The 13,599-nt window shown below is 39.1% G+C and overlaps 1 long non-coding RNA gene across 6 annotated transcripts in view; it reads left to right on the top strand.

The window, feature by feature from the left end:
• The window catches only part of LOC102403501, a 156,020-nt gene that overhangs the window by 18,155 nt on the left and 124,266 nt on the right, over window positions 1–13,599 (top strand). The window lies entirely within an intron of this gene.

Raw genomic sequence — 13,599 nt, 5'->3', positions numbered from 1 at the left:
GACACTTAAGAAGAAATCATCTTTTCCATTCATTGGACAAATATTTATTGATCTGCTTCTGTGTGCCAAGCACTGTCCTAAGTTGCTGGGAGACATCAAGGGGCCAGAGAGACACAAATCCTTGCTCAGCAGAACTTGCTAGTGGATGAGACAAGTAATAAGCAACGGATATAGTATAAATAAATAAGCAAATCATTTAACATGTTAAAAAGGATTAAATGCTATGGAAAAGTAGAAGAGGGTAAGAGCGATTAGAGATGCTGATTGATCATGATCCCCTCTTTTAAATTACTGAGCAAAATTACAATTAGCTGGTAACATGATCTCAGAAAGGTGCATGCTGCAATTAAAAATAAATTTTAAAAATAAAGGTGCACGCTGGCATATCCAGGAGGGTGTTGGGGGAGCCAGGCAGGTAGGACTTCTTCCGTGCATGACTGTTTGATTTTAATTCCTCCATAATGTTCATTTGGTTCAAAGCAGGTGTTGTCAGAGCACCAGGATGGAAGCAGTGGAGTTCTCATAAGAATACAAGTCTGTTGTTTAGTCGCTAAGTCATGTCCAACTCTTGCAACTCTGTGGACTGTAGCCTGCCAGGCTCCTCTGTTCTTGGGATTTTTCAGGCAAAAATACTGGAGTGGGTTGCCATTTCCTTCTCCAGAGGATCTCCTCTACCCAGGAATCAAACCCGAGTCTCTTGCATTGGCAGGCAGATTCTTTACTGCTGAGCCACCTGGGAAGCCCATATAGTTTGTTATGAACACTGTAATAAAGTCTGTGGTGTCTCTCAATAATTGACTCCCTAACACCTGTTCTCCTTATTTACCTTGCTTTTGTTTTCCATTATGTTAAATACTATTTCACCACTGTTTTAAAACAAAATAATTGAACATATGTGCAGTTACCATCTTAAAACTCTGGCTTTCTTTCCATCAGTGTTAATGGTGATACAGTTGCCCGTGTTTGCATGTTGATGAAAACAGGGCTAATGCCTTTAACCACACAGATGAAAATGCAGAGCTCATATGTTTGCATAGCACCCAATATGGAGTGATTTGCTGTCTGCTGCCAGGGACCATGGGCTTCAAGTACCTTTGCTCGTCTCTTCTAAATTTCATCCAAGTACATCATCAGTACCACTAAACTCCACACCACATCAATGTGGGAACTTCTGCCTCTTTTCTCATCCTTGAAAGATCATTAGAAGTAGGAAGCTGATGTATCATTCTTAAACTCCAGTCATCCTAGTTCAAAGAGCTTTGGGCTCATGACCACTTGAAATCTCCCTCATGATAACATTACAATTTTGCCATGATTGCTCACCTAGTTGGGTGAAGGGCACAGTGTGTGAGGCAGAGCTGAATATTATACTGCACTGTTCCTAAAAAAAAACAAGCATCTCAGTTACTTAGGCTTAAGTGACTTGGTTTTGTTGTGAAAACCAGGGCAGTATTTAACAGAACTTACCAAATCTTGGTATTGCGATGACCTAGTAAAGTCTTGTCCTTTAATGACTAAATGCCTCTCCCATTTTGTCCACAGTTGGTTCCTCTGCCCCAGCCAGAGCTCACCTCAGCTCACCCCAACTCTCCTTTACATCGGGGGTGTTGGGGGGGGGCACGGGTAGGACCAGAACTGTTGTAATCTCTGATAAAGGAAGCAACCAAGTATGCATGAGAACTCGGGTTAGCTTATTTATTTTCTGTTTTATTTTGCCTTTTTTTTTAACTTTTTATTTTGTATTGGGGTATACCAGATTAACAAACAGTGCTTATTGAAAAATATGCTCACCTAGGATACGAATTCTAGAATTTTTTTACAATGAAACATCTCTTGTACAGTCATTCTTAATAATTCATGATTTTTTCAAGATGGAAAAAAACTCAAACTGGATATTGCAAAAATTTAGTATTTCCAACTCAGTGTTTTACTACTTTGTATGTAATTTATGGATCAAGCCAAAATTTTAGAATTTAAATTTGTGAAATAGTCAAGTCTCAATACTTGTGTTAGTGCAGAAGCAGAACCACTAAACCCTGAGTCATTTTAGTCCTTGATTGTGTATTAATGCGCATCTGGAACATTCACTACTATGGGCTTTGCCTCAGGTCTCTATTTCCAACTTGGCCATTAAGCTTGTGAAAGAATATCCTATCACATTTTGTTTATGCAACAGTATAAATAAAGTCTCCTTGAAATCTAAAGTTTTTTTCCCTTGCTGTTCAAAAATATTCTTAGAGGGATATGTGTGTGTGTACTCTGAGGGATTGATAAACAAGTTTAATTGCATATTGAGTAAGGAGATAAAATTTAATGTTATCCAACCCACTCCAGTACTCTAGCCTGGAAAATCCCAGGGATGGCAGAGCCTGGTAGGCTATAGTCCATGGGGTTGTGAAGAGTCGGGCACAACTGAGCGACTTCACTTTCACTTTTCACCTTCATGCATTGGAGAAGGAACCCACTCCAGTGTTCTTGCCTGGAGAATCCCAGGGACGGCGGAGCCTGGTGGGCTGCCGTCTATGGGGTTGCACAGAGTCTGACACGACTGAAGCGACTTAGCAGCAGCAGCAGCAACAGGAGTGCCCTACCCTGCGCCCAGGTGAAAAGCATATTATTTATGGAGTGTCTCTAAAGATTAAGGTAACTCCCCAGAGAAGGAGACTTAGGCCCTCATTCCAGACTTTTACAGCTTTATCAGTACATTTTTTCCTTATTGCTCAGATGGCTTACTGCTTTTTTAAAAGTTGGGGTATAATTGCTTTACTATGTTATATTAGTTCCTACTATACAGCAGAATGAATCAGGTGTACATAGATCCACTCTTTTTTGGATTTCCTTCCCACTTAGGTCATCACAGAGCATTGAGTTAGCGTTCCCTGTGCTATACAGTAGGTTCTCACTAGTTATCTATTTTATACATAGTAGTGTAAAGCCTTTGGAGAAGGCAATGGCAACTCACTCCAGTACTCTTGCCTGGAAAATCCCACAGGCGGAGGAGCCTGGTAGGCTGCAGTCCATGGGGTTGCTAAGAGTCGGGCATGACTGAGCGACTTCACTTTCACTTTTCACTTTCATGTATGGGAGAAGGAAATGGCAACCCACTCCAGTGTTCTTGCCTGGAGAATCCCAGGGATGGGGGAGCCTGGTGGGTTGCCGTCTATGGGGTCGCACAGAGTCGGACACGACTGATGTGACTTAGCAGCAGCAGCAGCAGCAGTGTAAAGCCTTTGACTCTGTGGATCACAATAAACTGTGGAAAATTCTTAAAGAGATGGGAATACCAGACCACCTGATCTGCCTCTTGAGAAATTCGTATGCAGGTCAGGAAGCAACAGTTAGAACTGAACATGGAACAACAGACTGGTTCCAAATAGGAAAAGGAGTACGTCAAGGCTGTATATTGTCACCCTGCTTATTTAACTTCTATGCAGAGTACATCATGAGAAACGCTGGACTGGAAGAAGCACAAACTGGAATCAAGATTGCCGGGAGAAATATCAATCACCTCAGATATGCAGATGACACCACCCTTATGGCAGAAAGTGAAGAGGACCTACAAAGCCTCTTGATGAAAGTGAAAGTGGAGAGTGAAAAAGTTGGCTTAAAGCTCAACATTCACAAAATGAAGACCATGGCATCCGGTCCCACCACTTCATGGGAAATAGATGGGGAAACAGTGGAAGCAGTGTCAGACTTTATTTTTCTGGGCTCCAAAATCACTCCAGATGGTGACTGCAGCCATGAAATTAAAAGACGCTTACCCCTTGGAAGGAAAGTTATGACCAACCTAGATAGCATATTCAAAAGCAGAGACATTACTTTGCCAACAAAGGTCCGTCTAGTCAAGGCTATGGTTTTTCCTGTGGTCATGTATGGATGTGAGAGTTGGACTGTGAAGAAGGCTGAGTGCTGAAGAATTGATGCTTTTGAACTGTGGTGTTGGAGAAGACTCTTGAGAGTCCCTTGGACTGCAAGGAGATCCAACCAGTCCATTCTGAAGGAGATCAGCCCTGGGATTTCTTTGGAAGGAATGATGCTAAAGCTGAAACTCCAGGACTTTGGCCACCTCATGCAAAGAGTTGACTCATTGGAAAAGACTCTGATGCTGGGAGGGATTGGGGGCAAGAGGAGAAGGGGACGACAGAGGATGAGATGGCTGGATGGCATCACTGGCTCGATGGACATGAGTCTCAGTGAACTCCGGGAGTTGGTGATGGACAGGGAGGCCTGGTGTGCTGTGATTCATGGGGTCGCAAAGAGTCGGACACAACTGAGCGACTGATCTGATCTGATCTGATGGTAAAAGATGAAACCTAACCCTTCATATCATACATAAAAATCCATTACAAGTAAATTGTAAATAAATATGGAGTGTAAATGTTAAATCTTGCATAAAATGAAACAGGAATATCTTCAGGACAATAAGATAGGCAGTTTCCTTGAACAAAAACCAAAAAACACTGTCTAAAAAGAGAGTAATTATATGTCACATTAAATAGATTGCATTGAAATTAAGAACTTCTACCAGTCAAATCATTAGAGAGTAAAAATGAAATCCATGGAGTAAAAGGCAATATTTGCAACCATATAATCAGCAAGAGCTCATATCCAGAATTTGTGAAGAACTCTTATATCTTATATAGATCAATAAGAAAAAGATTACCAAAAGAATAGTGGGCAGGAGACTTGAACTTCACAAAAGAGGATATCCAAATGGCCAATAAAGATATGAAAAGGTGACATCATTACTCCTCAGGAGAGTGGAAATTAAAACCATGAAGAGATTTTACTTCAAATCTACCGGAATGACTAAAATAGAAATGTCTGGCAGCACAGTGTGGGGAGGATATGAAGCAATAGGTACCGCTGTATTGCTGGTAGGGATGTAAATCGGTACTTGTCAGTTAGAAAACTATTTTGAACCACCTACTAAAACCGTGCAGAGTCATACCTTCTGACCCAGTAATTCCACTTCTTGGCAGAAATGCACACATACATGCACATACATCAAAAGGCATGTACAAGAATGTTCATAGCAGCATATATGAAAGTAACATTGTAAAACATTCATTCAGGCAATGCAAATGAACTAACCACTGTTGTTTCATTTATATAGAGTTAAAAATAAATAACATGAATGTATGGTGATAGAAATCAGAATGTTGGTTATCTTTCAGGAGAAGGGAGGATTTAGAAATGGAAAAGGGACCAAACGGGGGACTTTAGGAAGCTAGTAATGCTCTATTTCTTGACCTGGGGGGTGGTCATAATGATGTCCACTTTGGGATGATTCATCGAGGTTATGATTTTCACTTTAATATATGTCTCTTATACTTCACCCCACTTCAGTACTCTTGCCTGGAAAATCCTATGGACTGAGGTGCCTGGTGGGCTGCAGTCCATGGGGTTGCGGAGAGTCGCACACAACTGAGTCACTTCACTTTCACTTTTCACTTCCATACATTGGAGAAGGAAATGGCAACCCACTCCAGTGTTCTTGCCTGGAGAATCCCAGGGACGGGGGAGCCTGGTGGGCTGCCATCTCTGGGGTCGCAGAGTCGGACACGACTGAAGCGACCTAGCAGCAGCAGCAGCAGCAGCAGCAGCAGCATTATACTTCAATCATATTGAAAAGACTTTTTAAAATTCCCACTGCAGAATAGCAAGTTTTACTTATTAGGTACTGTTTGTTTGTTTGTTTTTACCTATTTTGTCAATGGATTTATTTCTGTTACAGTATCTTACAGTTGTTGGAAACAGCATTATGTGAATTTAAAATATAATATTAACAGCACCTCAGGAAATTATACTATTGACCTGAAAAATGACCGGATTCTTTTACTACATATTTTGTGTTAGCAAGCCTAGTTACAAATAAAATTTTAGGAGGCACTTATCAAGTGAATACTTTTTCAAAAAATATTTTAATTCTGAAGTAATACATTGTTTTATGGTGTTATAAGGCAGCACATGTTACTTCATGCCTGTGTTTGTATCAATACCTGTAAAATGCCTACAGTTTTTAAAAAGTGAATTGTGATCATAACTTATATACTATTTTGTAGTTTATTTGTATATATAAAATATATATGTGAAATCTTTCTAATTTATTTATTTTTATAAAGTAAATGTTGTTATTCAAACTCAAAAAACTTTAAGAATTAAATGTAAATTCCATTTACTCTTCCCCTTACCTTTCCCCGCTTCCCAGAATTAAGCTTGTTAACACTTTTGCTTTTTGCATCTTTCCATAAGTGCTCTGTGTATGTCAATGCAGTTTTTGTTTATTTTTTACAGTTTGAGACCATGCTCTTCTTCAACTTAAGTCTTTTCCTCAATATAGTTTCTTGGCAGAACTCTATTAGCCTTTGCCCTGCTTCATTCTGTACTCCAAGGCCAAATTTGCCTGTTACTCTAGGTGTTTCTTGACTTCCTACTTTTGCATTCCAGTCCCCTATAATGAAAAGGACATCTTTTTTGGGTGTTAGTTCTAAAAGGTCTTGTAGGTCTTCATAGAACTGTTCAACTTCAGCTTCTTTGGTGTTACTGGTCGGGGTATAGACTTGAATTACCATGATAGTAAATGGTTTGCCTTGGAGACGAACAGAGATCATTCTGTCGTTTTTGAGATTGCATCCAAGTACTGCATTTCAGACTCTTGTTGACTATAATGGCTACTCCATTTCTTCTAAAGGATTCCTGTCCACAGTAGTAGATACAATGGCATGTGAGTTAAATTCACCCATTCCAATCCATCTTAGTTCACTGATTCCTAGAACGTCGATTTTCACTCTTGTCATCTCCTGTTTGACCACTTCTAATTTACCTTGATTCATGGACCTAACATTCCAGGTTCCTATACAATATTGCTCTTTACAGCATCGAATCTTGGTTCTGTCACCAGTCCTATTCACAACTGAGTGTTGTTTTTGCTTTGGCTCCATCCCTTCATTCTTTCTGGAGTTATTTTTCCACTGATCTCCAGTAGCATATTGGGCATCTACTGACCTGGGGAGTTCATCTTTCAGTGTCCTATCTTTTTGTCTTTTCATACCGTTCATGGGGTTCTCAAGGTAAGAATACTGAAGTGGTTTGCCAAATGCTGGGCTGGAGGAAGCACAAATTGGAATCAAGTTTGCCGGGAGGCGTATCAATAACCTCAGATATGCAGATGACACCACCCTTATGGCAGAAAGCGAAGAAGAACTAAGAGCCTCTTGATGAAAGTGAAAGAGGAGAGTGAAAAAGTTGGCTTAAAGCTCAACATTCAGAAAACAAAGATCATGGCATCTGGTCCCATCACTTCATGGGCAATAGATGGGGAAACAGTGAAAACAGTGGCTGACTTAATTTTGGGGGGCTCCAAAATCACTGCAGATGGTGACTGCAGCCATAAAATTGAAAGACGCTTACTCCTTGGAAGGAAAGTTATAACCAACCTAGATAGCGTATTAAAAAGCAGAGACATTACTTTGCCGACAAAGGTCCGTCTAGTCAAGGCTATGGTTTTTCCAGTGGTCATGTATGGTTGTGAGAATTGGACTATAAAGAAAGCTGAGCGCAGAAGAATTGATGCTGTTGAACTGTAGTGTTGGAGAAGACTTGAGAGTCACTTGGACTGCAAGGAGATCCAACCAGTCCGTCCTAAAGGAGATCAGTCCTGGGTGTTCATTGGAAGGACTGATGTTGAGGCTGAAACTCCAGTACTTTGGCCACCTGATGCGAAGAGCTGACTCATTAGAAAAGACCCTGATGCTGGGTAAGATTGAGGGCAGGAGGAGAAGGGGATGACAGAGGATGAGATGGTTGGATGGAATTATCGACTGGTTGGACATGGGTTTGGGTGGACTCCAGGAGTTGGTGATGAACAGGGAGGCGTGGCATGCTGCAGTTCATGGGGTCTCAAACAGTCGGACACAACTGAGTGACTGAACTGAACTGAACTGAACAATATAGTTTCAGCATATTCATGTGTTTGCATATCAGTGTGTAAATATCTACTTTTAAATATATAATACATCTTCTTTTAAATATAGTATCTATGTCATATTTTAATGGCTGCATAATATTCCAGCAGCAGGAAATGTCATAATGTATTACATTTAGCTTTTCTCCTTCTGATAGGTATTTATATTACTTCTAGTTATTTGTTATTACAAAATTATTACAACAAATATGTGTCTCTGTGTATTTGAGAGAATATGTATATGGGAATCTCTAGGTCAAGAGTATAAATATTTTTTGACAATTGTGTAGTATATCTGATGTTCTGGTAAGAATGAAATACATAAACATGTATTAATTATGAAATACAAATTGTGTAATTTTGGTGATTCTGCAGATGAGTTAAATATTATAATATTTTAATTTTAAACTGTCATTGCATAGAATAAAGATGAATAATAAAATTCAAAAAAAAAATAACCAGAACCATGCTTTTGTGAATAGTCGTTGAGAATTGGATTCAGCAGTATAGCTAGAAATTAATTTCATCAAGAATTAAAGTACGCAATAATAGTGGGAGACTTTAATACCCCACTCACACCTATGGATAGATCAACTAAACAGAAAATTAACAAGGAAACACAAACTTTAAATGATACAATAGACCAGTTAGACCTAATTGATATCTATAGGATATTTCACCCCAAAACAATGAATTTCATCTTTTTCTCAAGCACACATGGAACCTTCTCCAGGATAGATCACACCCTGGGCCATAAATCTAACCTTGGTAAATTCAAAAAAATGGAAATCATTCCAAGCATCTTTTCTGACCACAATGCAGTAAGATTAGATCTCAATTACAGGAGGAAAACTATTAAAAATTCCAACATGTGGAGGCTGAACAACACGCTGCTGAATAACCAACAAATCACAGAAGAAATCAAAAAAGAAATCAAAATATGCATAGAAATGAATGAAAATGAAAACACAACAACCCAAAACCTGTGGGACACTGTAAAAGCAGTGCTAAGGGGAAGGTTCATAGCAATACAGGCACACCTCAAGAAACAAGAAAAAAGTCAAATAAATAACCTAACTCTACACATAAAGCAACTAGAAAAGGAAGAAATGAGGAACCCCAGGGTTAGTAGAAGGAAAGAAATCTTAAAAATTAGGGCAGAAATAACTGCAAAAAAACCCAAAAGAGACCATAGCAAAAATCAACAAAGCCAAAAGCTGGTTCTTTGAAAGGATAAGTAAAATTGACAAACCATTAGCCAGACTCATCAAGAAACAAAGGGAGAAAAATCAAATCAATAAAATTAGAAATGAAAATGGAAAGATCACAACAGACAACACAGAAATACAAAGGATTATAAGAGACTACTATCAGCAATTATATGCCAATAAAATGGACAACATGGAGGAAATGGACAAATTCTTAGAAAAGTACAACTTTCCAAAACTGAACCAGGAAGAAATAGAAAATCTTAACAGACCCATCACAAGCACAGAAATTGAAACTGTAATCAGAAATCTTCCAGCAAACAAAAGCCCAGGTCCAGACGGCTTCACAGCTGAATTCTACTAAAAATTTAGAGATGAGCTAACGCCTTGCTGCTTTTAATATTTGTTCTTTGTGTTTGATCTTTTTAAATTTGATTAATATGTGTCTTGGGGTTTTTTGCCTTGGGTTTATCCTGTTTGGGACTTGCTGGGTTTTGGGACTTGGGTGATTATTTCCTTCCCCATTTTAGGGAAGTTTTCAACTATTATCTCCTCATGGTCTTTCTTTTTGTCTTCTTCTTCTGGGACTCCTATGATTATCTTCCAACAAACAAAAGCCCAGGACCAGACGCCTTCACAGCTGAATTCTACCAAAAATTTAGAGAAGAGCTAACACCTATCCTACTCAAACTCTTCCAGAAAATTACAGAGGAAGGTAAACTTCCAAACTCATTCTATGAGGCCACCATCACCCTAATACCAAAACCTGACAAAGATGCCACAAAAAAAGAAAACTACAGGCCAATATCACTAATGAACATAGATGCAAAAATCCTTAACAAAATCCTAGCAAACAGAATCCAACAACATATTTAAAAGATCATACTTCATGACCAAGTGGGCTTTATCCCAGGGATGCAAAGATTCTTCAATATCCACAAATCAATCAGTGTAATACACCACATTAACAAATTGAAAACTAAAAACCATATGATTATCTCAATAGATGCAGAGAAAGCCTTTGACAAAATTCAACACCTATTTATGATAAAAACCTTCCAGAAAGCAGGAATAGAAGGAACATACCTCAACATAATAAAAGCTATATATGGCAAACCCACAGCAAACATTATCCTCAATGGTGAAAAATTGAAAGCATTTCCCCTAAAGTCAGGAACAAGACAAGGGTGCCCACTCTCACCACTACTATTCAACATAGTTTGGGCCATTTTGGCCACAGCAATCAGAGCAGAAAAAGAGATAAAAGGAATCCAGATTGGAAAAGAAGACGTAAAACTCTCACTGTTTGCAAGTGGCATGATCCTCTACATAGAAAACCCTAAAGACTCCACCAGAAAATTGCTAGAGCTAATCAATGAATATAGTAAAATTGCAGGATATAAAATCAACACACAGAAATCCCTTGCATTCTATACAATAATAATGAGAAAATAGAGAAATTAAGGAAACAATTCCATTCACCATTGCAATGAAAAGAATAAAATACTTAAGAATATATCTACCTAAAGAAACTAAAGACCTATATATAGAAAACTATAAAACACTAGTGAAAGAAATCAAAGAGGACACTAATAGATGGAGAAATATACAATGTTCATGGATCAGAAATCAATATAGTGAAAATGAGTATACTACCCAGAGCAATCTATAGATTCAATCAATCCCTATCAAACTACCAACGGTATTTTTCACAGAGCTAGAACAGATAATTTCACAGTTTGTATGGAAATACAAAAAACCTCGAATAGCCAAAGCAATCTTGAGAAAGTAGAATGGAACTGAAGAAATCAACCTGCCTGACTTCAGGCTCTACTACAAAGCCACAGTCATCAAGACAGTATGGTACTGGCACAAAGACAGAAATATAGATCAATGGAACAAAATAGAAAGCCCAGAGCTAAATCCATGCACCTATGGACACCTTATCTTTGACAAAGGAGGTAAGAATATACAATGGAGAAAAGACAATCTCTTTAAACAAGTGGTGCTGGGAAAACTGGTCAACCACTTGTAAAAGAATGAAACTAGACTGTTCTATACATCAGTGTCTCTTTTGCTGTCTCGTACACAGGGTTATTGTTACCATCTTTCTAAATTCCATATATATGCGTTAGTATACTGTATTGGTGTTTTTCCTTCTGGCTTACTTCACTCTGTATAATAGGCTAACAGTCTTATGGACTCTGTGGGAGAGGGAGAGGATGGGAAGATTTGGGAGAATGGCATTGAAACATGTAAAATATCATGTATGAAATGAGTTGCCAGTCCAGGTTCGATGCACGATACTGGATGCTTGGGGCTGGTGCACTGGGACGACCCAGAGGGATGGAATGGGGAGGGAGGAGGGAGGAGGGTTCAGGATTGGGAACACATGTAAACCTGTGGCGGATTCATTTTGATATTTGGCAAATCTAATACAGTTATGTAAAGTTTAAAAATAAAATAAAATTAAAAAAAATAATAAAAAAAAAATAAATAATAAAACAATAAAAAACCTAAATGAAAATAAAAAAAAAAATATTCACACTGAAAAAAAAAAAAAAAAAAGAATGAAACTAGAACACTTTCTAACACCACACACAAAAATAAACTCAAAATGGATTAAAGATCTAAACATAAGACCAGAAACTATAAAACTCCTAGAGGAAAACATAGGCAAAACACTCTCCAACATAAACTACAGCAGGATCTTCTATGACCCACCTCCCAGAATATTGGAAATAAAAGCAAAAATAAACAAATGGGACCTAATTAAAATTAAAAGCTTCTGCACAACAAAGGAAACTATAAGCAAGGTGAAAAGACGGCCTTCAGAATGGGAGAAAATAATAGCAAACGAAGCAACTGACAAAGAACTAATCTCAAAAATATACAAGCAACTCCTGCAGCTCAATTCCAGAAAAATAAATAAATCAAAAAATGGCCAAAGAACTAAACAGACATTTCTCCAAAGAAGACATACAGATGGCTAACAAACACATGAAAAGATGCTCAACATCACTCATTATCAGAGAAATGCAAATCAAAACCACTATGAGGTACCATTTCACGCCAGTCAGAATGGCTGCGATCCAAAAGTCTACAAGCAATAAATGCTGGAGAGGGTGTGGAGAAAAGGGAACCCTCTTACACTGTTGGTGGGAATGCAAACTAGTACAGCCACTATGGAGAACAGTGTGGAGATTCCTTAAAAAACTGGAAATAGAACTGCCTTATGATCCAGCAATCCCACTGCTGGGCATACAAACCGAGGAAACCAGAATTGAAAGAGACACGTGTACCCCGATGTTCATCACAGCACTGTTTATAATAGCCAGGACATGGAAGCAACCTAGATGTCCATCAGCAGATGAATGGATAAGAAAGCTGTGGTACATATACACAATGGAATATTACTCAGCCATTAAAAAGAATACATTTTAATCAGTTCTAATGAGGTGGAGCCTATTATACAGAGTGAGCAGCTCAGATCAGATTAGTCGCCCCATCGTGTCCGACTCTTTGCGACCCCATGAATCACAGCATGCCAGGTCTCCCTGTCCAACACCAACTCCCGGAGTTCACTGAGACTCATGTCCATCGAGCCAGTGATGCCGTCCAGCCATCTCATCCTCTGTCGTCCCCTTCTCCTCTTGCCCCCAATCCCTCCCAGCATCAGAGTCTTTTCCAATGAGTCAACTCTTTGCATGAGGTGGCCAAAGTCCTGGAGTTTCAGCTTTAGCATCATTCCTTCCAAAGAAATCCCAGGGCTGATCTCCTTCAGAATGGACTGGTTGGATCACCTTGCAGTCCAAGGGACTCTCAAGAGTCTTCTCCAACACCACAGTTCAAAAGCATCAATTCTTCAGCACTCAGCCTTCTTCACAGTCCAACTCTCACATCCATACATGACCACAGGAAAAACCATAGCCTTGACTAGACGGACCTTTGTTGGCAAAGTAATGTCTCTGCTTTTGAATATGCTATCTAGGTTGGTCATAACTTTCCTTCCAAGGGGTAAGCGTCTTTTAATTTCATGGCTGCAGTCACCATCTGGAGTGATTTTGGAGCCCAGAAAAATAAAGTCTGACACTGCTTCCACTGTTTCCCCATCTATTTCCCATGAAGTGGTGGGACCGGATGCCATGGTCTTCATTTTGTGAATGTTGAGCTTTAAGCCAACTTTTTCACTCCCCACTTTCACTTTCATCAAGAGGCTTTGTAGTTCCTCTTCACTTTCTGCCATAAGGGTGGTGTCATCTGCATATCTGAGGTGATTGATATTTCTCCCGGCAATCTTGATTCCAGCTTGTGTTTCTTCCAGTCCAGCGTTTCTCATGATGTACTCTGCATAGAAGTTAAATAAGCAGGGTGACAATATACAGCCTTGACGTACTCCTTTTCCTATTTGGAACCAGTCTG

The sequence above is a fragment of the Bubalus bubalis genome, chromosome 14 (assembly GCF_019923935.1).
Source record: "Bubalus bubalis isolate 160015118507 breed Murrah chromosome 14, NDDB_SH_1, whole genome shotgun sequence".
In the NCBI taxonomy this organism is placed as follows: Eukaryota; Metazoa; Chordata; class Mammalia; order Artiodactyla; family Bovidae; genus Bubalus; species Bubalus bubalis.
This window is presented reverse-complemented; position numbering and strand designations above follow the sequence as displayed.